This window comes from Hippoglossus hippoglossus, chromosome 17 (assembly GCF_009819705.1).
Source record: "Hippoglossus hippoglossus isolate fHipHip1 chromosome 17, fHipHip1.pri, whole genome shotgun sequence".
NCBI classification, from domain to species: Eukaryota; Metazoa; Chordata; class Actinopteri; order Pleuronectiformes; family Pleuronectidae; genus Hippoglossus; species Hippoglossus hippoglossus.
The window spans coordinates 1,224,120-1,249,831 of record NC_047167.1 but is presented as its reverse complement, the minus strand read 5'-3'; the positions used below and the strand labels follow the sequence as shown (position 1 = coordinate 1,249,831).

General features: G+C 40.0%; 11 non-coding genes and 3 pseudogenes across 11 annotated transcripts; all 14 read left to right on the top strand.

Annotated features, from left to right (window-relative positions):
* The first annotated feature begins 7,486 nt into the window (after positions 1–7,486).
* On the top strand, positions 7,487–7,694 carry LOC117779011. Its single transcript, XR_004616914.1, has one exon. It is a non-coding gene; the product is annotated as a small nucleolar RNA U3 (small nucleolar RNA).
* Positions 7,695–8,379: 685 nt separating this feature from the next.
* LOC117779012 lies at positions 8,380–8,587 on the top strand. Its single transcript, XR_004616915.1, has one exon. It is a non-coding gene; the product is annotated as a small nucleolar RNA U3 (small nucleolar RNA).
* Positions 8,588–9,358: 771 nt separating this feature from the next.
* On the top strand, positions 9,359–9,566 carry LOC117778987. Its single transcript, XR_004616891.1, has one exon. It is a non-coding gene; the product is annotated as a small nucleolar RNA U3 (small nucleolar RNA).
* An 885-nt stretch (positions 9,567–10,451) lies between these two features.
* On the top strand, positions 10,452–10,659 carry LOC117778994. The gene has a single exon (XR_004616898.1). It is a non-coding gene; the product is annotated as a small nucleolar RNA U3 (small nucleolar RNA).
* Positions 10,660–11,236: 577 nt separating this feature from the next.
* On the top strand, positions 11,237–11,353 carry LOC117779016 (annotated as a pseudogene).
* Positions 11,354–12,043: 690 nt separating this feature from the next.
* On the top strand, positions 12,044–12,251 carry LOC117779002. The gene has a single exon (XR_004616905.1). It is a non-coding gene; the product is annotated as a small nucleolar RNA U3 (small nucleolar RNA).
* Positions 12,252–13,135: 884 nt separating this feature from the next.
* Positions 13,136–13,343, top strand: LOC117778983. The gene has a single exon (XR_004616887.1). It is a non-coding gene; the product is annotated as a small nucleolar RNA U3 (small nucleolar RNA).
* A 577-nt stretch (positions 13,344–13,920) lies between these two features.
* On the top strand, positions 13,921–14,037 carry LOC117779018 (annotated as a pseudogene).
* A 690-nt stretch (positions 14,038–14,727) lies between these two features.
* LOC117779004 lies at positions 14,728–14,935 on the top strand. The gene has a single exon (XR_004616907.1). It is a non-coding gene; the product is annotated as a small nucleolar RNA U3 (small nucleolar RNA).
* An 886-nt stretch (positions 14,936–15,821) lies between these two features.
* On the top strand, positions 15,822–16,029 carry LOC117778991. The gene has a single exon (XR_004616895.1). It is a non-coding gene; the product is annotated as a small nucleolar RNA U3 (small nucleolar RNA).
* A 773-nt stretch (positions 16,030–16,802) lies between these two features.
* LOC117779001 lies at positions 16,803–17,010 on the top strand. Its single transcript, XR_004616904.1, has one exon. It is a non-coding gene; the product is annotated as a small nucleolar RNA U3 (small nucleolar RNA).
* An 885-nt stretch (positions 17,011–17,895) lies between these two features.
* On the top strand, positions 17,896–18,103 carry LOC117779006. Its single transcript, XR_004616909.1, has one exon. It is a non-coding gene; the product is annotated as a small nucleolar RNA U3 (small nucleolar RNA).
* Positions 18,104–18,680: 577 nt separating this feature from the next.
* LOC117779015 lies at positions 18,681–18,797 on the top strand (annotated as a pseudogene).
* Positions 18,798–25,123: 6,326 nt separating this feature from the next.
* On the top strand, positions 25,124–25,331 carry LOC117779000. Its single transcript, XR_004616903.1, has one exon. It is a non-coding gene; the product is annotated as a small nucleolar RNA U3 (small nucleolar RNA).
* The last annotated feature ends 381 nt before the right edge of the window (positions 25,332–25,712 follow it).

Below are 25,712 nucleotides of genomic sequence, written 5' to 3'. Positions count from 1 at the left end.
CCACCCCTGTCTAACATACTGCATTTGTTTAGAGTTCAGTTTCATTGCCATCTTCACAGACACACACTCAAAGAAAAACATAGATTTTAGTCTTAACATAACCCTCAACAAGAGTAAGGAAAAACTACTAAAAAACCCTGAACTGATGGATTATTGTCAGTAATGGTCGAGTATCTGAGGAGAAATATTGTATATCAAGCAGTCTTGTTGAAATCATAGTCCATGGTCAGCAGCCACCACAATCATGATCCTTTAGGGATGACAAGTAAGCCTGAATTCTGGGAGCACAGTGCTCTAGTGGGTTGATATGGTACTATCAGCTCTTTAAGGTATAATGGTGCCATATTATTAAGGGCCTTGAAGGTGAGGAGGAGAATTTTTAATTCTATTCTAGATTTAACCGGAAGCCAGTGTAGTGAAGCTAATACTGGAGAAATGTGGTCTCTTTAACGACTTACTGCTGGAGCCTGATAATAAGAATTTACAATAATCAAGTCTGGATGTTACAAAGGCGTGGACTAGTTTTTTTGCATCTTTTTGAGAATGGACATATCTGATTTTTGAGATGTTACGCAAGTGAAAGAAGGCGGTCCTAGAAATTTGTTTGAAGTGAGAATTAAAGGACAAATCGGGATCAAAGATCACTCCCAAGTTCCTGACTGTTTCATTGGAAGCAAGGGCAATGTCGTCTAGCGCAGCTATATCATTAGATAATGTATCTCTAAGGTGTTTAGGGCAGAGTATTAGAACCTCTGTTTTATCTGAGTTTAATAAGAGAAAATTGCGGGTTATCCAGGTTTTTATGTCCTTGAGACAGTTAATTCCTTGAGACAGTTAATTCAGTTAATTGATTACACTGTTCAGGTTTTATTGACAAGTATAACTGGGTGTCATCCGCATAGCAGTGGAAATTTACCAATTCCTGATAATGTTTCCTAGTGGAAGCATATATAATGAGAATAAAATTGGGCCGAGCACAGAGCCCTGTGGAACACCGTGGTTAACTTTGGTACGCACAGATGACTCATCATTAATTTGAACGAATTGGAATCGATCTGAAAAATATGATTTAAACCAGTTTAGGGCAGTTCCTTTAATGCTAATTAACTGTTCTAGTCTCTGTAATAAAATGTGATGGTCAATAGTGTTGAATGCTGCACTAAGATCTAACAGAACGAGGACAGACACAAATCCCTGATCTGAAGCTATTAGAAGGTCATTAGTGACTTTTGCCAAGGCTGTCTCTGTGCTGTGATTGGCTCTAAACCCCGACTGAAAGTCTTCATATATATTACTTTCCTGGAGAAACTCGCACAGCTGATTGGCTGCAACTTTTTCAAGGATTTTAAACAGGAAGGGGAGGTTGGATATCGGTCTGTAGTTGGTTAAAACCTCCGGGTCCAGGGTGTTTTTTTTTAGAAGGGGTTTGATTACAGCTAGTTTAAAGGACTGTGGTACATATCCTGATGATAATGAGAGATTTAATGTGTTAAGTAACATACTATCCATTAGGGGCAGAATTTCCTTAAGTAATTTTATAGGAATGGGATCTAAGATACAAGTTGTGGGTTTAGAAGATGAGATTATTTTTGGTCAGCTGATCAAGGGTGATCAGAGAGAAGCTGTCTAAATAATTGGTAGGATTCTCAGCTGTTTCTGAGATTTCTATTCTTGATAAGGTATTAGTGCCAACTGAGGGCAGGAGATGGTTGATTTTATTTCTAATAGTTAGAATTTTATCATTAAAGAAGGTCATAAAGATATTGCTATTCAGGGATCAAGGAATACTGAGTTCGGTGGAGGTGTGAGGTTGTTTTTATTTCCTTCTATTAGTGTGGAGTAGTAGGCAGCTCTTGCTTTGTGGAGGGCCTTCTTATATGCTTTAACACTATTTTTCGAGGCTAAGTGATTTTCAACACGGTTGCTGGAGCGCCACTTCCTTTCTAGTTTTCTTGATGCTTGTTTTAATTCATGTGTGTTGGAATTATACCTGGGAGCTAATTAGGGCCCGAGCACCGACGGTGGGAGGCCCTATTGAAATTGTAAGGATTATTGTTATTCTTATTATTGTGACCCAAATTAATTGGCTTTTTGAGGGCTTTAACATGCTCAACGTTTTACCAAACTTTGCAGAAAATTAGAAAGTGGTGAAAATTTACGTATTCTGGAATAATTTGAAATGGGCGTGGCAAAACGGCTCAACAGCGCCACCTGGAACGCAGCCCCTAGGTTTCCCTTTGACCGATCTTCACAAAAATCGTAGCCCAGGTGTATCATGACCAGACAAACAAAAAAGTCTCAAGGGGCATTATGAAAAACGCATTTTGCATTTAGTGGCCATTTTGGCCATATACCACATTTTTACTTTGACAAACTTGTCCCAGGGCTTTCATCTGATCAACTTCAAATTGAGATGAGTGTCATCACAACAAGACGGAGATAAAAACTAACTCAAAGATCGATTTTTCGTCACACGGTCTGACCGTGGCGTGGCGTGAAATTTTGATGATTCGCCAAAAAAGAGGTATTTTCTTATAACTCCTCTGTGCATTGTTCCATCAGCCTCAAACCTCATTCACACATTCACAGTCCCGCCCTGATCAGATCCATGTGTCAATATTGACTCATCATTACAGCGCCACCTGCTGGCTACAGGAAGTGACATGTTTTATACTTTGATGCACTGCTCCTGACTGCTTTACAATATACAGCTCAAATGAGCTGAGACAAGTCATAGGACCATGGTCAGAATTGTGACATTTCCTCAAACCGTGTAAACATTGAGGTGCGTCGAAGGTTCATCCTTCGCCAAAGGACACAATGTTGTCATAACTCCACTGTGCATTGTCCTATCACTACCAAACTTCTGTCACATGATCAGAGTCCAAGCCTGAACAGCTCTATGTGTCAATATTTCCTCAAAACACATGCAACGCGGAGACGCTTGGTCATTGATCGCTCTCTCCACTAACCGCAACAGGCTTCAAAATGCCTGTGCTCGGGCCCGTTAGTGCTACAACGTAGCCCTAGTTTACTATGTTTTACACGTTTCTTTTTTAGAGGCGCTATTGAGTCTAATGTTAATCGTAATGACTTTACAGAGCTATCGACAAGATGGTCAATCTCAGTAGAATTCGTTGGTTATATCGACGGATAATACAAGTTTAAATGTAATTGGAATTATTCCCTTAAATTTAGCTACAGCAGGTAGACATCTAGAAAATGAGTTTTATAATAGTGGCATATATTCTGATAATGATAAATCGAAGGTTATTAAATTATGGTCTGATAGGATTGGATTACATGGAAGTACTATTAGATGTTAAATTTTGACACCATATGATAGTACAAGGTCAAGTGTGTTGTTACAACAATGAGTAGGTTGGTGTACACACTGACTGAAACCAATTGAGCCTAGTACTGAAATAAATGCTATGCTATCATTATTATTGTCAACATGAATATTAAAGTCACAATAATAATTGTATCTGTTTTTAGGACTAGGTTTGATAAAAACTCAGGGAATTCCGTTAAAAATTCAGAATAAGCCCCAGGAGCACGGTAAACTACAGCAAATATGATTGGCTGTTGGTATTCTTGGATGGGTGTGGAAGACTAAGAACAAGACATTCAAATGAGTTGTAGCTTAGTTTAGGTTTAGGATGAATTGATAGACTGGAGTTAAAAATAGCAGCAACTCCACCTCCTCGGCCAAAGTCTCGGGGAACGTGTGTATTTATATGTCTGGGGGGAGTAGATTCATTTAGACTGACATATTCATCGGGATGCAGCCAGGTCTCAGTGAGGGACAATAAATCTATTTTTTTATCTGAGAGTAGTTCATTTACTAAAATAGCCTTTGATGATAGTGATCTTATGTTTAAAAGTCCACATTTAAAAGTCTTTGTTTGTTGTGTTGTTGCAGAGGTTGTGTTCATTTGTATTAGTTTTTTGTGTAGAATTCTCCCTCTGTTAATGTTTGATTTAAATAATTTAATGGGACGGTGGACAGACACAGTCTCTATGGGTTCGTGGTTGTGTGACTGATCCAGAGGGAGTGCAGAGAAGTGTGTAGCACTGCAGCTCTGCGTCCTGGTCCCAACTCTGGGTTGTCATTTTATAGACTGAGTAATATTCCTAGATAAGAGAGCTGCTCCATCCCAAGTGGGATGAATGCTGTCTCTCCTAATAAGATCAGGTTTCCTCCAAAAAGTTTGCCAATTGTCTACAAAGCCCACATCATTTACAGTTTTTTTATTGTTTTTAAGTAAGTTGTTATTGTTTTTTTAATTTATCGTGATATGACCAGCAGGTTTCGTGTTTCTGTTTTGTTTAGTCCAGAAGTTAAATTTTGGTCATGCTAGGGAGTACAGTCACACTCTCCCAATTTTGTACAAGGCAAAATGCAGTAAAAGCATAAAAATGCATCATTAATATATAAAAAAGCTATGCGTTGACAGCAAGATACAACATTTTAGGCCTTTGCTGATTTTAATTATTGTGAATTTATGCTTGTGAAAAGCTTTTTAAGAGTACTCAATAATAAAATATTATAATCTTTCTTCCTGACTTAACCTACAATCAGCCAAGTACCACTGGGTCTATGTCACAAATTGAAAAATGTAATATCTCAACATGCAGCCAAAAATAGCCACTATACGTTTCCCTTTACTAAAGGATGTTACCCAATGTGCACCTTTCAGCAAACACTATGTAATATTAATGAAGTTTTTATTTTGTTAAGTGGCTGCTTTTGAGATGGATTATGTCTTTGGTTTCTTTGCTCTTACTAGTGGTCATTATGTATCATTGTTGACTAATTTAGTTACAGAATGATCCTTAGTTGTTCAGTTTTTAAGATAAGACACACTTCCAATAAGTTAACTTCAAATCAACCCCCTTTTTAACATGACCTCTCTTTTTTGTCCTCTGATAGGCCACCACACCCTGGCTCCCAGCCAACCAGAGCCAATTATCACAAGGACCTCTTCCCACATGTTGTTGCCTGACCAAACAGGGCCCATCCTGACGCGTAGTTCCTCCTATCGAGAGCCATCTCTGTCCAATATGAAGAGAGCAAGTGCTGAGGTGGAGGTGATAAGTCCATCCAGTCCTTTAGGCAACCGTGACAACATGATGACTTTCAGCAGCAGCACGCTGCCAAGGTAACTCTTTTTAACTTCTTTGTAACTTCTTTATTTTGCTCATCCATAATACGTCATGTGTTACTGTCACATACAAATCAAAAAGATAAAATGTGATTCAAGTAATAAGAAAATAATAAGTTGATATATCCTTTCCATACATACAATATACACACACGCGTTGATAGAATATTTTGTGGAGACTTCTTGGTCAATACTATGATGTCAGTTGATGAGAATGGCACTCAGTTGAGCCCATACCTCCGCCGAGGTACAACAGTCTCCATCAAGTCACACCAAGTTGCACACTCATTGGCTGCTTTTAGACATGCACCGAAATCTGGCAATTTTTCAGAAATTTGCCAAAGGGGCAAATAGTGCAAAGAGCGCCCGAGTCAGTTGCTCTGGTTATTTTCCTGGCAGCCCCCTAGTAAAATGTCTGTTTTTTCAGAGTGACCCCTTACACCAGGAACATTTCCGGAAAGGTTACAGTTAGAAAGCAGGCATGTAGGCATGTAAAACATGCAAGACAAAGTTGTCAACTAGGAAAGACAATGAGATTTGAGAGCTTTTGGCAATTAGGACAGACAACAATTTGCAAGAGACTCGGTCTGAGTTGATTCATCATATCCTGCCTCCTGCATACTCAACCCAGGTGAAATAATGTTCACCCTAATGTTCTGGAAATGTCCTGTTGTTGTGAATGTGTCTGACCTGGACCATCTTCTGCTGTATTCTTCATATGTGAAAGGCAAACACCAGAATGTGTCTGGAACCAATTTTTCTGACATTTTAAGGACTCCATGTCTAAAAATGGCTATTGATATCAGTATGCCTGATTCTTTTCATTATGATCTCTGCCTTATATCTTGAGAAATTAACAAATGTATCAAAAAACAACCTATGTTGCAAAGTTAAATAAAGTGAAAGGAAATACTGGATCTGCACCCTTAACAAATCCACATCAAAAGTTAATGGTTTATTCCTTGGCCCAGACTCCACCCTTCTACAAAGTTTAAATAAAATTGTTTCTGCAAAGGTTTGTGTAATCCTGATTACAGGCAGACAAACAAATAAACAGCAATGAAAACATTACATTTTTGGTGGAGCTAATAACTAGCTAGCTGAGCAGAGTAAAAATATATTTTATAGAAGAGCTGTAGAACAGAAAACAAACTTTTATGTTGAGTACTTCAGGGTATGGGCGGATGAAAACAGAAAATGGATGACGAACAGGAGTGTCTTCATTCTGCAGCAATATCCCACACAGTGGCTTAGTCAATCAATCAATCATCAATCAAATTTTATTTTTATAGCCCATATTCACAAATCACAATTTGTCTCATAGGGCTTTAACAAGGTGTGACATCCTCTGCCCTTAACCCTCAACAAGAGTAAGGAAAACCTACTAAAAACCCTTTCAACAGGGTAAAAAGAACGTAGAAACCTCAGAGAGAGCCACATGTGAGGGATCCCTCTCCCAGGACGGACAGAAGTGCAATAGATGTCAAGTGTAAAGGAGAACATCAAGATAAAGGTTTTAGCAGCATTGATAAGAATAAACATTTTGAAGCATAACTGAAAGTCAATGAATTGATGGATTATTGTCAGTAATGGTCGAGCAGTCCTGCTGCAATCATAGTCTATGGTCAGCAGCCACCACGATCATGATCCACCATCAAGATCGGATGCCACTATAGTCCACAGTCATTGTCCACTGCCGCCATCAGGGTCCACCATCAGCTACCATCTCGATCGTGGTCCACCACCACTATCAGATGCCAACACGATACAGGATACGCCATTATTATCACGATCACGATCAGTCAGCCATGGCTTGCTACAGCAGAGCTACAGATTGTGCACCAAAGGTTCCTTTTGGTTTCTTGACAGCTTGTCTCGTCATGGGTGTCTATCCTCTTTGGTCAAATCATAGAGGGGATACTTAATAAACAGCTCATTAATCGACATGATTAGACCATTAGAGTGAGTAATTGTTTACATAATAGTCTGTACATATGGTTAAAATAATCATATCAACATTTGTTATTCATATTTCACTGAAATATAAAAGAAATGGTGTGCCCTGAGACATTTTCTGTTGAACCAACTCTGAACTCAACAACATATGTTACAACAAAATGAAAACTTAGTTTTAGATCGACTTATGAAACATGTATTTAGAATTATTTATAGTCTGTCAAGATAAATACAGATAATGAGGTTTGAGATGAATGAAGCTGTGATTGTAGGAGGTTTGTCTTTCTGAATCACAGCTGCTCACCAGGAGTAAAGGTTCACGTCTGTAGATATAAGACTCAGGGAAACATCCAGAACAAACCAAGACTATATTTTCAGGGATCATTTCTATAGTTGTTGACTTGAGAAATGTGTTTCTAAAGAGTTTGGTCTCGCTGCCCATGATGAAAAGTTAAGATGTTTCCTTCAGAGCAGAAATATGGTGGAAGAGACTCTTGGTTTTCTCCACTGTTGATGATTGTTCAGTGTTTCTGGTTGAGACCCTGAAGGAGGAAACATGTTCTGAGTGGTTCTGAGACAGATGTTTTAAAAGATAAGGTTCATTAATGTTAAGTTACAGCTTCTGTCCCAAACTCAGTGTAATGGCAGAAAGATAAAGTTTTGGGGTTTATTGGTATCTGTGTTTAGTTTTGCTGTTATGAGAAGCTTTATTTTGGAATTGAGACCATGTGTTGGGTCTGTTTTCAATGGTGAATTGATCTGCATGTGTGTATTTGTCAGCCGGTGTGACAGCGATTATCAATGATGTGAGTCTCTGATACTTTTATTATTAAAGTCTTAGTGACCAAAGTTTTTTCAGACTCACCAAACTTTATTTTTTACACAAACTTTAAAATCTCTCAATAAAATGACAATAAAACCCAAACTATATTTATTTCTATAAATACTATTCTGATATTAAGTTGTAGTTTGTGAAGGAATAACAAAACTCTTGTTTAGAACATGGTTTAAAAAACTATTGAACATATATATAAACAGTCGAATCCACATCATCTCAACTACACACCGTCTTAGTTGTTCTTTCGCCTTTGATGACTGATCAGTTATGAGTGTTATGGCAGCAATGACCAACAAATATCAAAGTTTCATTTGGTTGTGATTGTAGGAGGTTTTTCTTTCTGAATCACAGCTGCTCACCAGGAGTAAAGGTTCACGTCTGTAGATATAAGACTCAGGGAAAGATCCAGAACAAACCAATACTATACTTTCAGGGATCATTTCTAAAGTTGTTGACTTGAGAAATGTGTTTCTAAAGAGTTTGGTCTTGCTGCCCATGATGAAGAGTTAAGATGTTTCCTTCAGAGCAGGAATCTGGTGGAAAAGACTCATGGTTTTCTCCACTGTTGATGATTGTTCAGTGTTTCTGGTTCAGACACTGAAAGAGGAAACATGATCTGAGTGGTTCTCATACAGCTGTTTAAAATATAAGGTTTATTAATGTTAAGTTAGAGCTTTCATCCTGAACTCAATGTAATAGCAGAAAGATGAAGGTTTGAGGTGTATCAGTAGTAATGATACTCTGCTCCCTTCAGTGGTTACCAGTGGCTGCCTGCATCCACTTCAAGACACTAGTACTTGTGTACCGTGCTGTGAATGGATCAGGTCCAGTCTACATCCAGGTCATGGTTAAACCTTACACCTCAGCCCGTCCACTCTGCTCTGCCTCTGCCAATCGGCTTGTTGCTGCAAGTTAGCCACTCAACAAAATCACAACTGTTTGCTGTCCTGGCTCCTAAATGGTGGAACGAGCTCCCCATTGACATCAGGACAGCAGAAGTCAAGCCAAGAACAAGCCAAGTCCTGCTCTGACAAAGACGAGAAAGTGATCAACGAGAAGAGAGCAGCCTGGAAAGACAGGCTTGTGATGCTTTAATACCCGTCAGCATGTTAATGCCTGTGAACTCAGTGGGTGAATATTGAACTGAGCCAAGTTGATTGCTGTGACATTGTAAAAGGAAACCTTTTGATAAGAGGTTTCAAAAAGTCCCTACAGCCCAAATGAGTCTTTTAAAATACTTCAAACTAACACAGTCCACTTTCTCTTCCTCCTGCAAAGACACCTGAGTGTCAACACAACATCTGATTGTAGGAGGTGTAACTCTCTGATCCAGATCACCAGGATTAAAGGTTCACGTCTGTAGATATAAGACTCTGAGAAACATCCAGAACAAACCAAGACTATACTTTCAGGGATCATTTCTGTAGTTGTTGACTTGAGAAATGTGTTTCTAAAGAGTTTGGTCTCGCTGCCCATGATGAAGAGTTAAGATGTTTCCTTCAGAGCAGGAATCTGGTGGAAGAGACTCTTGGATTTCTCCACTGTTGATGATTGTTCAGTTTTTCTGGTTGAGACACTGAAGGAGGAAATATGTTCTGAGTGGACATCTGTACTTTCTAATAATATGGTAGTCAAAGTTACTTTAATTCTACATGAAGCTGGGAAATCCATCATCAAACTTGTAGCCTTCACTTTACATAGAAAAGGTATTTAGAACAAATCTGAACTACTGCAAATAATATCTTCTGAGTTTTGTTTGCACTTAAGAGAAGTCCAATAAAATAAGTGAATACCTCAAATTGTCTTGAAAAACTAAAAAATGCAACTTAAGGAACCACAAAGTGAAATATCCTTTAATATGGCTGTGTTTGAGAGTGCAAACTCTAATTGGTACCAGAAACAGTTAAACCACCTGAGAAGAACTGCGATTGTCCACCTATTCTTGAATAAATCCACTGCTTGAGCTTCTTCACCTTCCTCCACCAGTTTATTGTCTGTGTAGAAGTAGCTGTCAGGCAGCAGGAAGCTGAGGCAGGAGTACGGCAGATTGGACAGGCAGTCTGTGTTGACGGTGACCTGCATGTTGCCAAACAACACTTGGGTTTTGTCGCCGCTGGCGTTGCCCAGTTTCTTCTTCAGCTCGGTGAATCTCTGCAGGATGAGCTGGTGTTCTCGGCCTCTCATCAGACCTCTGAAGTTCTGAACAGCAACCAGGTGCCTCCTGCTGCAGGTTGTGACGAACAAAACAGAAGAAATACAGATAAAGTTCATGCTTTTTCTTCACTCAACAACTTGTCTTAATTACATGAAGATTTCAAGTCATTGAGCATTTTCTGAAACATGATTGTTATGACAGCAATGACCCACAAAAATAAAGTTTCATTTGGTTTTGATTGGAGGAGGTTTGTCTTTCTGAATCACAGCTGCTCACCAGGAGTAAAGGTTCACGTCTGTAGATAGAAGACTCAGGGAAACATCCAGAACAAACCAAGACTATACTTTCAGGGATCATTTCTATAGTTGTTGACTTGAGAAATGTGTTTCTAAAGAGTTTGGTCTCGCTGCCCATGATGAAGAGTTAAGATGTTTCCTTCAGAGCAGGAATCTGGTGGAAGAGACTCTTGGTTTTCTCCACTGTTGATGATTGTTCAGTGTTTCTGGTTGAGACACTGAAGGAGGAAACATGATCTGAGTGGGTGGCTACTTTAATTTACTGTTGTTAATGAGTATGAATAGCTGTTAAAGGGATAGTAAACTGAAATATTAGAATTCTCTCTTTATCTACTCTCCACTATGCTGATGGAGGTGGGGTGAAGTGTTTGAGTCCACAAAACACTTTTGGAGTTTCAGGCGTGTAGAGTGTTAGAGCAGAATCCAATACAATTGAATTGAATGGTGACCGATTCTTCAAACGTAAAAAAACCCATACAATTCTGCTTGTGTTGTGTCATCCAAGTGTCCGCAAGCGCCGACATTCTAATTCAACTTGAAATGCGTCATTTACACCAAGTTTTTTGCCTAAATGTCCTGTGATCCTCCTCTGAAGCCACGTCCACATTCGAACGCACACAAGCTCTCGCCCAAGGGCAGAGTGAGCATTAGCATTGCTACCTCTGCTAGCATCGCCACTTCCGGTAGCGAACTCTTACGCTAAACACTTGGTGTAAATGACCCTGTTTAAAGTTGATTTTGAATGTCTCGGCTTACGGACACTTGGATGACACCACAGGAGCAGAATGGAGGCATTTTCTGTTCTTTTTCTGTTCTTTTTCTAGAGTTAAGATGTTTCCTTCAGAGCAGAAATATGGTGGAAGAGACTCTTGGTTTTCTCCACTGTTGATGATTGTTCAGTGTTTCTGGTTGAGACCCTGAAGGAGGAAACATGTTCTGAGTGGTTCTGAGACAGATGTTTTAAAAGATAAGGTTCATTAATGTTAAGTTACAGCTTCTGTCCCAAACTCAATGTAATGGCAGAAAGATAAAGTTTTGGGGTTTATTGGTATCTGTGTTTAGTTTTGCTGTTATGAGAAGCTTTATTTTGGAATTGAGACCATGTGTTGGGTCTGTTTTCAATGGTGAATTGATCTGCATGTGTGTATTTGTCAGCCGGTGTGACAGCGATTATCAATGATGTGAGTCTCTGATACTTTTATTATTAAAGTCTTAGTGACCAAAGTTTTTTCAGACTCACCAAACTTTATTTTTTACACAAACTTTAAAATCTCTCAATAAAATGACAATAAAACCCAAACTATATTTATTTCTATAAATACTATTCTGATATTAAGTTGTAGTTTGTGAAGGAATAACAAAACTCTTGTTTAGAACATGGTTTAAAAAACTATTGAACATATATATAAACAGTCGAATCCACATCATCTCAACTACACACCGTCTTAGTTGTTCTTTCGCCTTTGATGACTGATCAGTTATGAGTGTTATGGCAGCAATGACCCACAAATATCAAAGTTTCATTTGGTTGTGATTGTAGGAGGTTTTTCTTTCTGAATCACAGCTGCTCACCAGGAGTAAAGGTTCACGTCTGTAGATATAAGACTCAGGGAAAGATCCAGAACAAACCAAGACTATACTTTCAGAGATCATTTCTATAGTTGTTGACTTGAGAAATGTGTTTCTAAAGAGTTTGGTCTCGCTGCCCATGATGAAGAGTTAAGATGTTTCCTTCAGAGCAGGAATCTGGTGGAGGAGACTTTTGGTTTTCTCCACTGTTGATGATTGTTCAGTTTTTCTGGATGAGACACTGAAGGAGGAAATATGTTCTGAATGGACAGCTGTACTTTGTAATAATATGGTAGTCAAAGTTACTTTAATTCTACATGAAGCTGGGAAATCCATCATCAAACTTGTAGCCTTCACTTTACATAGAAAAGGTATTTAGAACAAATCTGAACTACTTAAATAATATCTTCTGAGTTTTGTTTGCACTTAAGAGAAGTCCAATAAAATAAGTGAATACCTCAAATTGTCTTGAAAAGCAAAAAAATGCAACTTAAGGAACCACAAAGTGAAATATCCTTTAATATGGCTGTGTTTGAGAGTGCAAACTCTAATTGGTACCAGAAACAGTTAAACCACCTGAGAAGAACTGCGATTGTCCACCTATTCTTGAATAAATCCACTACTTGAGCTTCTTCACCTTCCTCCACCAGTTTATTGTCTGTGTAGAAGTAGCTGTCAGGCAGCAGGAAGCTGAGGCAGGAGTACGGCAGATTGGACAGGCAGTCTGTGTTGACGGTGACCTGCATGTTGCCAAACAACACTTGGGTTTTGTCGCCGCTGGCGTTGCCCACTTTCTTCTTCAGCTCGGTGAATCTCTGCAGGATGAGCTGGTGTTCTCGGCCTCTCATCAGACCTCTGAAGTTCTGAACAGCAACCAGGTGCCTCCTGCTGCAGGTTGTGAAGAACAAAACAGACGAAATACAGATAAAGTTCATGCTTTTTCTTCACTCAACAACTTGTCTTAATTACATGAAGATTTCAAGTCATTGAGCATTTTCTGAAACATGATTGTTATGACAGCAATGACCCACAAAAATAAAGTTTCATTTGGTTTTGATTGGAGGAGGTTTGTCTTTCTGAATCACAGCTGCTCACCAGGAGTAAAGGTTCACGTCTGTAGATATAAGACTCAGGGAAACATCCAGAACAAACCAAGACTATACTTTCAGGGATCATTTCTATAGTTGTTGACTTGAGAAATGTGTTTCTAAAGAGTTTGGTCTCGCTGCCCATGATGAAGAGTTAAGATGTTTCCTTCAGAGCAGGAATCTGGTGGAAGAGACTCTTGGTTTTCTCCACTGTTGATGATTGTTCAGTGTTTCTGGTTGAGACACTGAAGGAGGAAACATAATCTGAGTGGGTGGCTACTTTAATTTACTGTTGTTAATGAGTATGAATAGCTGTTAAAGGGATAGTTAACTGAAATATTAGAATTCTCTCTTTATCTACTCTCCACTATGCCGATGGAGGTGGGGTGAAGTGTTTGAGTCCACAAAACACTTTTGGAGTTTCAGGGGTGTAGAGTGTTAGAGCAGAATCCAATACAATTGAATTGAATGGTGACCGATTCTTCAAACGTAAAAAAACCCATACAATTCTGCTTGTGTTGTGTCATCCAAGTGTCCGCAAGCGCCGACATTCTAATTCAACTTGAAATGCGTCATTTACACCAAGTTTTTTGCCTAAATGTCCTGTGATCCTCCTCTGAAGCCACGTCCACATTCGAACGCACACAAGCTCTCGCCCAAGGGCAGAGTGAGCATTAGCATTGCTACCTCTGCTAGCATCGCCACTTCCGGTAGCGAACTCTTACGCTAAACACTTGGTGTAAATGACCCTGTTTAAAGTTGATTTTGAATGTCTCGGCTTACGGACACTTGGATGACACCACAGGAGCAGAATGGAGGCATTTTCTGTTCTTTTTCTGTTCTTTTTCTAGAGTTAAGATGTTTCCTTCAGAGCAGAAATATGGTGGAAGAGACTCTTGGTTTTCTCCACTGTTGATGATTGTTCAGTGTTTCTGGTTGAGACCCTGAAGTAGGAAACATGTTCTGAGTGGTTCTGAGACAGATGTTTTAAAAGATAAGGTTCATTAATGTTAAGTTACAGCTTCTGTCCCAAACTCAATGTAATGGCAGAAAGATAAAGTTTTGGGGTTTATTGGTATCTGTGTTTAGTTTTGCTGTTATGAGAAGCTTTATTTTGGAATTGAGACCATGTGTTGGGTCTGTTTTCAATGGTGAATTGATCTGCATGTGTGTATTTGTCAGCCGGTGTGACAGCGATTATCAATGATGTGAGTCTCTGATACTTTTATTATTAAAGTCTTAGTGACCAAAGTTTTTTCAGACTCACCAAACTTTATTTTTTACACAAACTTTAAAATCTCTCAATAAAATGACAATAAAACCCAAACTATATTTATTTCTATAAATACTATTCTGATATTAAGTTGTAGTTTGTGAAGGAATAACAAAACTCTTGTTTAGAACATGGTTTAAAAAACTATTGAACATATATATAAACAGTCGAATCCACATCATCTCAACTACACACCGTCTTAGTTGTTCTTTCGCCTTTGATGACTGATCAGTTATGAGTGTTATGGCAGCAATGACCCACAAATATCAAAGTTTCATTTGGTTGTGATTGTAGGAGGTTTTTCTTTCTGAATCACAGCTGCTCACCAGGAGTAAAGGTTCACGTCTGTAGATATAAGACTCAGGGAAAGATCCAGAACAAACCAAGACTATACTTTCAGAGATCATTTCTATAGTTGTTGACTTGAGAAATGCGTTTCTAAAGAGTTTGGTCTCGCTGCCCATGATGAAGAGTTAAGATGTTTCCTTCAGAGCAGGAATCTGGTGGCGGAGACGCTTGGTTTTCTCCACTGTTGATGATTGTTCAGTTTTTCTGGTTGAGACACTGAAGGAGGAAATATGTTCTGAGTGGACAGCTGTACTTTGTAATAATATGGGAGTCAAAGTTACTTTAATTCTACATGAAGCAGCGAAATCCATCATCAAACTTGTAGCCTTCACTTTACATAGAATAGGTATTTAGAACATATCTGAACTACTGCAAATAATATCTTCTGAGTTTTGTTTGCACTTAAGAGAAGTCCAATAAAATAAGTGAATACCTCAAATTGTCTTGAAAAGCAAAAAAATGCAACTTAAGGAACCACAAAGTGAAATATCCTTTAATATGGCTGTGTTTGAGAGTGCAAACTCTAATTGGTACCAGAAACAGTTAAACCACCTGAGAAGAACTGCGATTGTCCACCTATTCTTGAATAAATCCACTGCTTGAGCTTCTTCACCTTCCTCCACCAGTTTATTGTCTGTGTAGAAGTAGCTGTCAGGCAGCAGGAAGCTGAGGCAGGAGTACGGCAGATTGGACAGGCAGTCTGTGTTGATGGTGACCTGCATGTTGCCAAACAACACTTGGGTTTTGTCGCCGCTGGCGTTGCCCACTTTCTTCTTCAGCTCGGTGAATCTCTGCAGGATGAGCTGGTGTTCTCGGCCTCTCATCAGACCTCTGAAGTTCTGAACAGCAACCAGGTGCCTCCTGCTGCAGGTTGTGAAGAACAAAACAGAAGAAATACAGATAAAGTTCATGCTTTTTCTTCACTCAACAACTTGTCTTAATTACATGAAGATTTCAGGTCATTGAGCATTTTCTGAAACATGATTGTTATGACAGCAATGACCCACAAATATCAAAGTTTCATTTGGTTGTGATTGTAGGAGGTTTTTCTTTCTGAATCACAGCTGCTCACCAGGAGTAAAGGTTCACGTCTGTAGATATAAGACTCAGGGAAAGATCCAGAACAAACCAAGACTATACTTTCAGGGATCATTTCTAAAGTTGTTGACTTGAGAAATGTGTTTCTAAAGAGTTTGGTCTCGCTGCCCATGATGAAGAGTTAAGATGTTTCCTTCAGAGCAGGAATCTGGTGGAAGAGACTCTTGGTTTTCTCCACTGCTGATGATTGTTCAGTGTTTCTGGTTCAGACACTGAAGGAGGAAACATGATCTGAGTGGTTCTCATACAGCTGTTTAAAATATAAGGTTTATTAATGTTAAGTTAGAGCTTTTGTCCTGAACTCAATGCAATGGCAGAAAGATGAAGGTTTGAGGTGTATCAGTAGTAATGATACTCTGCTCCCTTCACTGGTTACCAGTGGCTGCCTGCATCCACTTCAAGACACTAGTACTTGTGTACCATGCTGTGAATGGATCAGGTCAAGTCTACATCCAGGTCATGGTTAAACCTTACACCTCAGCCCGTCCACTCTGCTCTGCCAATCGGCTTGTTGCTCCCTCACTGCGAGTTAGCCACTCAACAAAATCACAACTGTTTGCTGTCCTGGCTCCTAAATGGTGGAACGAGCTCCCCATTGACATCAGGACAGCAGAAGTCAAGCCAAGAACAAGCCAAGTCCGGCTCTGACAAAGACGAGAAAGTGATCAACGAGAAGAGAGCAGCCTGGAAAGACAGGCTTGTGTTGATTTAATACCCGTCAGCATGTTAATGCCTGTGAACTCAGTGGGTGAATATTGAACTGAGCCAAGTTGATTGCTGTGACATTGTAGAAGGAAACCTTTTGATAAGAGGTTTCAAAAAGTCCCTACAGCCCAAATGAGTCTTTTAAAATACTTCAAACTAACACAGTCCACTTTCTCTTCCTCCTGCAAAGACACCTGAGTGTCAATACAACATCTGATTGTAGGAGGTGTAACTCTCTGATCCAGATCACCAGGATTAAAGGTTCACGTCTGTAGATATAAGACTCTGAGAAACATCCAGAACAAACCAAGACTATACTTTCAGGGATCATTTCTATAGTTGTTGACTTGAGAAATGTGTTTCTAAAGAGTTTGGTCTCGCTGCCCATGATGAAGAGTTAAGATGTTTCCTTCAGAACAGGAATCCGGTGGAGGAGACTCTTGGTTTTCTCCACTGTTGATGATTGTTCAGTTTTTCTGGTTGAGACACTGAAGGAGGAAATATGTTCTGAGTGGACAGCTGTACTTTGTAATAATATGGTAGTCAAAGTTACTTTAATTCTACATGAAGCAGCGAAATCCATCATCAAACTTGTAGCCTTCACTTTGCATAAAATAGGTATTTAGAACAAATCTGAACTACTGCAAATAATATCTTCTGAGTTTTGTTTGCACTTAAGAGAAGTCCAATAAAATAAGTGAATACCTCAAATTGTCTTGAAAAACAAAAAAATGCAACTTAAGGAACCACAAAGTGAAATATCCTTTAATATGGCTGTGTTTGAGAGTGCAAACTCTAATTGGTACCAGAAACAGTTAAACCACCTGAGAAGAACTGCGATTGTCCACCTATTCTTGAATAAATCCACTGCTTGAGCTTCTTCACCTTCCTCCACCAGTTTATTGTCTGTGTAGAAGTAGCTGTCAGGCAGCAGGAAGCTGAGGCAGGAGTACGGCAGATTGGACAGGCAGTCTGTGTTGACGGTGACCTGCATGTTGCCAAACAACACTTGGGTTTTGTCGTCGCTGGCGTTGCCCACTTTCTTCTTCAGCTCGGTGAATCTCTGCAGGATGAGCTGGTGTTCTCAGCCTCTCATCAGACCTCTGAAGTTCTGAACAGCAACCAGGTGCCTCCTGCTGCAGGTTGTGAAGAACAAAACAGAAAAAATACAGATAAAGTTCATGCTTTTTCTTCACTCAACAACTTGTCTTAATTACATGAAGATTTCAAGTCATTGAGCATTTTCTGAAACATGATTGTTATGACAGCAATGACCCACAAAAATAAAGTTTCATTTGGTTTTGATTGGAGGAGGTTTGTCTTTCTGAATCACAGCTGCTCACCAGGAGTAAAGGTTCACGTCTGTAGATATAAGACTCAGGGAAACATCCAGAACAAACCAAGACTATACTTTCTGGGATCATTTCTATAGTTGTTGACTTGAGAAATGTGTTTCTAAAGAGTTTGGTCTCGCTGCCCATGATGAAGAGTTAAGATGTTTCCTTCAGAGCAGGAATCTGGTGGAAGAGACTCTTGGTTTTCTCCACTGTTGATGATTGTTCAGTGTTTCTGGTTGAGACACTGAAGGAGGAAACATGATCTGAGTGGGTGGCTACTTTAATTTACTGTTGTTAATGAGTATGAATAGCTGTTAAAGGGATAGTAAACTGAAATATTAGAATTCTCTCTTTATCTACTCTCCACTATGCTGATGGAGGTGGGGTGAAGTGTTTGAGTCCACAAAACACTTTTGGAGTTTCAGGCGTGTAGAGTGTTAGAGCAGAATCCAATACAATTGAATTGAATGGTGACCGATTCTTCAAACGTAAAAAAACCCATACAATTCTGCTTGTGTTGTGTCATCCAAGTGTCCGCAAGCGCCGACATTCTAATTCAACTTGAAATGCGTCATTTACACCAAGTTTTTTGCCTAAATGTCCTGTGATCCTCCTCTGAAGCCACGTCCACATTCGAACGCACACAAGCTCTCGCCCAAGGGCAGAGTGAGCATTAGCATTGCTACCTCTGCTAGCATCGCTACTTCCGGTAGCGAACTCTTACGCTAAACACTTGGTGTAAATGACCCTGTTTAAAGTTGATTTTGAATGTCTCGGCTTACGGACACTTGGATGACACCACAGGAGCAGAATGGAGGCATTTTCTGTTCTTTTTCTGTTCTTTTTCTAGAGTTAAGATGTTTCCTTCAGAGCAGAAATATGGTGGAAGAGACTCTTGGTTTTCTCCACTGTTGATGATTGTTCAGTGTTTCTGGTTGAGACCCTGAAGGAGGAAACATGTTCTGAGTGGTTCTGAGACAGATGTTTTAAAAGATAAGGTTCATTAATGTTAAGTTACAGCTTCTGTCCCAAACTCAATGTAATGGCAGAAAGATAAAGTTTTGGGGTTTATTGGTATCTGTGTTTAGTTTTGCTGTTATGAGAAGCTTTATTTTGGAATTGAGACCATGTGTTGGGTCTGTTTTCAATGGTGAATTGATCTGCATGTCAATCAATCAATCAAATTTTATTTGTATAGCCCATATTCACAAATCACAATTTGTCTCATAGGGCTTTAACATGGTGTGACATCCTCTGCCCTTAACCCTCAACAAGAGTAAGGAAAAACTACTTAAAAACCCGTTTAACAGGGAAAAAAGAAGGTAGAAACCTCAGAGAGAGCCACATGTGAGGGATCCCTCTCCCAGGACGGACAGAAGTGCAATGGATGTCAAGTGTAAAGGAGAACATCAAGATAAAGGTTTTAGCAGCATTGATTAGGGTAAACATTTTGAAGTATAACTGAAGGTCAGTGAATTGGTGGATTAATGTCATTAATGGTCAAGTGTCTGAGGAGAAATACTATGTATCGAGCAGTCCTGCTGCAATCATAGTCCATGGTCAGCAGCCAGCAAGATCATGATCCACCATCAAGATCGGATGCCACTATAGTCCACAGTTATTGTCCACTGCCGCCATTAGGATCCATCATCAGCTGCCACCTCGGTCGTGGTCCACTACCAGTATCTGATGCCAACACGATAAAGGATCTGCCTTTGTTATCACGATCAGCCAGCACGATGCAGAATCCGCCATACTGGATCCACCATTACGACCTCTGATACGTGATCCACAGATCCTAATCCATGATGTGGCCACAGCCGCGGCCCTGGATCTGCGGACGATAAGGCAAAGGGACTCCGGGGAAGAAGTCAAGTCAGTAACATGTATTGATGGGATATGAATTACTTTGATGTGATAAAGATTGAGAAGAGGAAGGAGAAGCTGGAAAGAGAAGCTCCGTGTGTCATGTGTCCCCCGACCTTCTAAACCTATAGCAGCCTAACTAAGAGCAGGTCTAGGACAAGCCTGGACCAGCTCTAACTATAAGTTTTATCAAAAAGGAAGGTTTTAAGCCTACTCTTAAACGTACAGATGGTGTCTGCCTCCCGAACTGAAAGTGGGAGATGATTCCACAGGAGAGGAGCTTGATAGCTGAAAGCTCTGGCTCCTACTCTACTTTTAGAGACTTTAGGGACGACAAGTAAGCCTGAATTCTGGGAGCGCAGTGCTCTAGTGGGTTGATAAGGTACTAACAGCTCTTTAAGATATAATGGTGCCATATTGTTAAGGGCCTTGAAGGTGAGGAGGAGAATTTTAAATTCTATTCTAGATTTAACCGGAAGCCAGTGTAGCGAAGCTAATACTGGAGAAATGTGCTCTCTTTTCTTGGTTCTTGTCAGGACACGTGCTGCGGCATTTTGGACAAGCTGCAGAGTCTTTAACGACTTACTGCTGGAGCCTGATAATAAGGAATTACAATAATCCAGTCTGGATGTAACAAAGGCGTGGATTAGTTTTTCTGCATCCTTTTGAGAAAGGACATGTCTGATTTTGGAGATATTACGCAAGTGAAAAAAGGCTGTCCTAGAAATTTGTTTTAAGTGAGAATTAAAGGATAAATCAGGATCGAAGATCACTCCCAAGTTCCTGACTGTTTCATTGGAAGCAAGGGCAATGTCGTCTAGCGCAGCTATATCGTTAGATAATGTATCTCTAAGGTGTTTAGGGCCAAGTATTAGAACCTCTGTTTTATCTGAGTTTAATAAGAGAAAATTGCGGGTCATCCAGGTTTTTATGTCCTTGAGACATGCTTGGAGTTTAGTTATTTGATTACTTTGTTCAGGTTTTATTGACAAGTATAACTGGGTGTCATCCGCATAGCAGTGGAAATTTACCGAGTGTGTCCTGATAATGTTTCCAAGTGGAAGCATATATAATGAGAATAAAATTGGGCCGAGCACAGAGCCTTGTGGAACACCATGGTTAACTTTGGTGCGCACAGATGACTCATCATTAATTTGCACGAATTGGGAGCGGTCTGAAAAATAGGATTTAAACCATTTTAGGGCGGTTCCTTTAATGCTAATTAACTGTTCTAGTCTCTGTAATAAAATATTATGGTCAATTGTGTCAAATGCTGCACTAAGATCTAACAGAACGAGGACAGACACAAATCCCTGATCTGAAGCTATTAGAAGATCATTAGTGACTTTTGCCAAGGCTGTCTCTGTGCTGTGATTGGCTCTAAACCCTGACTGAAAGTCTTCATATATATTATTTTCCTGGAGAAACTCACATAGCTGATTGGCTACAACTTTTTCTAGGATTTTAGACAGGAAGGGGAGATTAGATATCGGACGATAATTGGCTAAAACCTCTGGGTCTAAGGTGGGTTTTTTGAGGAGGGGTTTGATTACAGCTATTTTAAAAGACTGTGGTACGTATCCTGATGATAATGACAGATGTATTGTGTTCAGTAATGAACTGTCAATTAGGGGCAGAATTTCTTTAAGTAATTTTGTAGGAATGGGGTCTGAGATACAAGTTGTTGGTTTAGAAGATGAGATTATTTTGGTCAGCTGATCGAGGCTGATCAGAGAGAAGCTGTCTAAATAATTGGTAAGATTCTTGGCCGTTTCTGAGTTTTCTATTCTTGATGGGGTATTAGTGCCAATTGAGGGCAGGAGATGGTTGATTTGATTTCTAATGGTTAGAATTTTATCATTAAAGAAATTCATAAAGATATTGCTATTTAGGGATCGAGGAATACTGGGTTCGGTGGAGGTGTGACTCTCAGTCAGCCTGGCTACAGTGCTGAAGAGAAACCTGGGGTTGTTTTTATTCTCTTCTATTAGTTTTGAATAGTAGGCAGCTCTTGCTTTGTGGAGGGCCTTCTTATATGCTTTAACACTATTCTTCCAGTCTAGGAGATTTTCAACACGGTTGCTGGAGCGCCACTTCCTTTCTAGTTTTCTTGATACTTGTTTTAACTCATGTGTCTTGGAATTATACCACGGAGCTAATTTACTATGTTTTATATGTTTCTTTTTTAGAGGCGCTATTGAGTCTAATGTTAATCGTAATGACCTTACAGAGCTATCGACGAGATGGTCAATCTCAGTGGAGCTAGGGTTTTTTAATGAATTTGTTGTTTATATCGACGGATAGTACGGGTTTAAATGTAATCGGAATTATTTCCTTAAATTTAGCTACAGCACTATCAGGTAAACATCTTGAAAATGAGTTCATTATTAGTGGCATATATTCTGATAGTGAAAAATCGAAGGTTATTAAATTATGGTCTGATAGAATTGGATTGCGCGGAAGTACCTTTAGATTTTCAATTTTGACACCGTATGATAATATAAGGTCAAGTGTGTGGTTACAACAATGAGTAGGTTGGTGTACACACTGACTGAAACCAATTGAGTCTAATTGCGAAATAAATGCTACGCTAAGGCTATCTTTATTATTGTCAACATGAATATTAAAGTCACCAACAATAATAATTTTATCGGTCTTTAGGACTAGGTTTGATAAAAACTCAGGGAATTCTGTTAAAAATTCAGTATAAGCCCCAGGGGCACGGTAAACTACAGCAAATATGATTGGCTGTTGGTGTTTCTTGGATTGGCGTGGAAGACTAAGAACAAGACATTCAAATGAGTTGTAGCTTAGTTTAGGTTTAGGATTAATTAATAGACTGGAGTTAAAAATAGCAGCAACTCCACCTCCTCGACCAAATTCTCTGGGAACGTGTGTATTTACATGACTTGGGGGAGTAGATTCATTTAGACTGACATATTCATCAGGATGCAGCCACGTCTCAGTGAGGGACAATAAATCTATTTTATGATCTGAGACTAGTTCATTAACTAAAATAGCCTTTGATGACAATGATCTTATGTTTAACAGACCACATTTAAAAGTCTTTATTTCCTGAGTTGTTGCAGAGGTTGTGTTAATTTGTATTAGATTTTTGTGTGGAATTCTCCCTCTGTTATTGTTTGATTTAAATAATGTAACGGGACGGTGGACAGACACAATCTCTATGGGTTTGTGGTTGTGTGACTGATCCAGAGGGAGCGCAGAGACGTGTTTAGCACTGCAGCTCTGCGTCCTGGTCCCAACTCTGGGTTGTCATTTAATAGACTGGGTAATATTCCTAGATAAGAGAGCTGCTCCATCCCAAGTGGGATGAACGCCGTCTCTCCTAACAAGACCAGGTTTCCTCCAAAAAGTTTGCCAATTATCTACAAAGCCCACACCGTTTACAGGACACCACCTCGACAGCCAGCGGTTAAAAGACAACATGCGGCTAAACATGTCATCACCTGTTGTGTTAGGGAGAGGGCCAGAGAAAATTACTGTGTCCGACATCGTTTTTGCGAAAGCACACACCGACTCCACATTAACTTTAGTGACCTCCGACATACGAAGCCGGGAGTCGTTGCTGCCGACGTGAATTACGATCTTACTGTATTTACGTTTAGTTTTAGCCAGCAGCTTCAGTTTGGATTCGATGTCGCCGGCTCTGGCCCCTGGAATACAATTGACTATGGTCGCTGGTGTCGCTAACCTCACGTTTCTCAGAACCGAGTCACCAATGACCAGAGTTTGCTTCTCAACGGGTGCGTCGCTGAGTGGAGAAAATCTATTTGAAATGTGAGCTGGTGGGTCTTTAATCGTGGGCTTTTTAAGGGTAGCACTATGCCCCCTCCGGACAGTCACCCAGCCGCCCTGGGCTCCCGGCTGCACGGGACAAGTCGAGGGACTGCTAGCAGAGGCTAAGCTAGGTGGCTCCGCGGCGGCTAGCGGGGGCTGGCTAACTACAGCTAACGGAGGTTCTAAGCAGCGGAGCCGAGCTTCTAAGTCGCTAAGCCTCGCCTCCATCGCTACCAATACACTACATTTATTACATGTACCACTACTGTTAAAGGAGGCAGAGGAGTAAGTAAACATGAGACACTCGGAGCAAGAGAGAGCAGGGGAGCGAGAGGGAGAGAGAGATGCCATCGCTTCTATATTAGACTACGAGGGTGAGCTCAAACAGAAGAATCCGGTGACACGCTGATGTAAGGACACAGAATCACTAAGCACCAAAGAGTAGGAGTTGGTATGTGTTGATGTTTAACTATAGACTTAGCCGTAGTGATATAGAGAAATATCTGTGTTAGCAGAGGAGCTAGTTCAGAGACAGCGACCACGACCAGCGGCAGGAAAACAGGAAATGACGCGACTCGCTTACCGTAGTACGTAGAATAGCCATGTGTGTATTTGTCAGCCGGTGTGACAGCGATTATCAATGATGTGAGTCTCTGATACTTTTATTATTAAAGTCTTAGTGACCAAAGTTTTTTCAGACTCACCAAACTTTATTTTTTACACAAACTTTAAAATCTCTCAATAAAATTACAATAAAATAGAAGAGACTCCTGGTTTTCTCCACTGCTGATGATTGTTCAGTGTTTCTGGTTCAGACTCTGAAGGAGGAAACATGATCTGAGTGGTTCTCATACAGCTGTTTAAAATATAAGGTTTATTAATGTTAAGTTAGAGCTTTTGTCCTGAACTCAATGCAATGGCAGAAAGATGAAGGTTTGAGGTGTATCAGTAGTAATGATACTCTGCTCCCTTCAGTGGTTACCAGTGGCTGCCTGCATCCACTTCAAGACACTAGTACTTTTGTACCGTGCTGTGAATGGATCAGGTCAAGTCTACATCCAGGTCATGGTTAAACCTTACACCTCAGCCCGTCCACTCTGCTCTGCCTCTGCCAATCGGCTTGTTGCTCCCTCACTGCGAGCTAGCCACTCAACAAAATCACAACTGTTTGCTGTCCTGGCTCCTAAATGGTGGAACGAGCTCCCCATTGACATCAGGACAGCAGAAGTCAAGCCAAGAACAAGCCAAGTCCGGCTCTGACAAAGACGAGAAAAGTGATCAACGAGGAAGAGAGCAGCCTGGAAAGACAGGCTTGTGTTGCTTTAATACCCATCAGCATGTTAATGCCTGTGAACTCAGTGGGTGAATATTGAACTGAGCCAAGGTGATTGCTGTGACATTGTAGAAGGAAACCTTTTGATAAGAGGTTTCAAAAAGTCCCTACAGCCCAAATGAGTCTTTTAAATACTTCAAACTAACACAGTCCACTTTCTCTTCCTCCTGCAAAGACACCTGAGTGTCAATACAACATCTGATTGTAGGAGTGTAACTCTCTGATCCAGATCACCAGGATTAAAGGTTCACGTCTGTAGATATAAGACTCTGAGAAACATCCAGAACAAACCAAGACTATACTTTCAGGGATCATTTCTATAGTTGTTGACTTGAGAAATGTGTTTCTAAAGAGTTTGGTCTCGCTGCCCATGATGAAGAGTTAAGATGTTTCCTTCAGAACAGGAATCCGGTGGAGGAGACTCTTGGTTTTCTCCACTGTTGATGATTGTTCAGTTTTTCTGGTTGAGACACTGAAGGAGGAAATATGTTCTGAGTGGACAGCTGTACTTTGTAATAATATGGTAGTCAAAGTTACTTTAATTCTACATGAAGCTGGGAAATCCATCATCAAACTTGTAGCCTTCACTTTACATAAAATAGGTATTTAGAACAAATCTGAACTACTGCAAATAATATCTTCTGAGTTTTGTTTGCACTTAAGAGAAGTCCAATAAAATAAGTGAATACCTCAGATTGTCTTGAAAAACTCAAACATGCAACTTAAGGAACCACAAAGTGAAATATCCTTTAATATGGCTGTGTTTGAGAGTGCAAACTCTAATTGGTACCAGAAACAGTTAAACCACCTGAGAAGAACTGCGATTGTCCACCTATTCTTGAATAAATCCACTGCTTGAGCTTCTTCACCTTCCTCCACCA